The sequence below is a fragment of the Coffea arabica genome, chromosome 1e (genome assembly GCF_036785885.1).
Source record: "Coffea arabica cultivar ET-39 chromosome 1e, Coffea Arabica ET-39 HiFi, whole genome shotgun sequence".
Lineage (NCBI taxonomy): Eukaryota > Viridiplantae > Streptophyta > Magnoliopsida > Gentianales > Rubiaceae > Coffea > Coffea arabica.
In genome coordinates, this window is record NC_092311.1 from 40,585,865 (window position 1) to 40,588,173 (window position 2,309).

Consider the following 2,309-nt stretch of genomic DNA (forward strand, 5'->3'; position numbering starts at 1 on the left):
GCTTAGTTTTCTTTTCCTACGTCTGTCAGCGGTCGGACGCTTTTTTCTCTTCTTACGCTTTCCGTCGTTTCTTTTTGGTTTTCTCTTCGGCAGCAAATTAGATAGCTAGATTGACATTGAATCAAAAACAGGAGCTTTAGTTTTCTCTTTCCCAGGTGCTAGACGTCGCTTTCCTCTTCTGACTTTCAACTTTTCCGCTGGACAATTCATTCGTAGCTTTGGCTTTGTAATTGGGACCCCGAAGCAGGGACGAAGGCAGGGCCTTTTTCGGTTGTTATTGCAGTTAATTTCCCTTTCCCAATTCCTTGGCAAATAATTGAATGAATTCAATTAAATCACGCGGGATTGAAACGATGAGGAGCGGCTAATTTCCCCCTCTACCCAAAGGTTGACGCAAGGGCGCGGTCCATAATATCTGTGAGATCTAATCAAGCTTTCATTATTTCCTCCAATTTTGTTGCTATTCGTGCGTTTCCTGAATTAATTGTTCATGGGTATTTGATTAATTGAATATCAACGGCCGGGTATTTGATTTAATTTAATAGCCTACTGCCACGTTAATTAAATAGAATCCGTAATTGTTCATTTAGTTGACACCCCGTGGCAACCACCATAATTGGCTTTATGATGGGGAAACGCAAGATCTAATTTAAATAAACCCTCTTAGCGTGTTTATTGGTTAGGGTTGGGTTCTTCTAGCTTTAATGCAATTGGATAATTAAATTCCTACGGTTGTACCTAGGGTTGTTATCTGGTTAGAGAAGCAGTCAATGGTCGTACCTTGATTGTCGAAAAAGTAAGGAAGAGCTGGTTGTCAGAGCTTATTGATAGCTATAACCAACCTAGTGAAAAATGGGTGAAATATCTTTGCATCGATGAGCATTTAATTGGACCGTGCCTGAGCAGTTGATTCTTTGGGTAGAACTTTTATTAATTGCTATTTTTAGTGAATTGTGCTTTGTGAGTTAGTTTTGAATTTTGTTTGTTTTATTTCATTTTGTTTTTGTTTGCCTCCCATTGAAAATCCCCCAATTTTGTTCTACTGATTTGGAAAGAAATAATTTCCTACCTGCTCCCTGTGGAATCGACCCTACTTGCCATTATACGCAAAATTAGTATTTTTATAGACAGACCCGGTATATCGGATCAAGCAAACTCTTCGGGAACAGGGTGAATCAAGTAACCCATTGCACACCTAGGGTCCCTGCTCCAGTACTTGGATTTGTTCTATAACTATTTTATTGATGTGGTAATTAGGACTTTTTAGTAATTATTATTGCACAGGTTCGGCACCTGTCAGTTCCTTTGATGGCCTGAACCTCAATTAAATTACGTGGAGATTTTCTCATGAGACGTGGCTAAGTTCATCTAGTCGAAGGTCAATTTGAGGACTCGGTTCCGAACATCTGTGAGATCTAATTATTTTACTTATTTCTTTTATTTATTGGTATTTGTGCGTTTCCTGATTTAATTGCTTATGCTTGTTATGTTATTTGAATGTCAAGAGCTCGATATTCGAATTAACTTAAGGATCTAATGCCAAATTAATTGATTGAATCCGTAATTGTTCAATTGATTAATACCAGTGGCGACTAGCGTGATTGGTTTCATGTTAGGGAAACGTATGATCTAATTTAAACAAACCCTCGTAGCGTGTTTGTTGGTTAGGGTTGGGCTTTTCTAATTATTAATGCAATCGAGTAATTAAATCCTATGGTCGTATCTAGGGTTATTTCTTGGTTAGGGAAATATTTAACCGTCGTACCTTAACTATCGAGAAATTAAGGAAAGGCTGGTTGTTCATCGCGTGTATGACAATTATAACCAATCTATTAATGAATAAATGAATTACCTTTGCATCGATGATCAGTTGCATGGACCGTGTCTGAAAAGTTGTACCTTTGGCTAGAGTCATATTGGTTATTGATTAATTTCTATTTATTTCTATTAGTTGTTTTATTAGTTAGTTAATTAGTTGTTTTATTAGTTAGTTAATTAGTTATTTTATATTCTCCAAAAATCCCCCATACTTCGGACTTTAAAAGAAATATGTTATCCCAAGTCCCTATGGATTCGACCCTACTTACCGCTATATACAGAATCTGTATTTTTTTCTCGAGTAGGTAATTATTATTGCACAAGCTCGACACCCTGTCAATTTTTCACATGACCTATGATCATTTTTCAGGAGCAAAAAAATTAGATTTCATTTGTAATTAAACAAATGACGATCCATTTTTACTTTTACCTCTAAAAAAGTAGAATCTAACCTAAACCATATCTATTTTTATCCAAAAAAGGTGGGATCC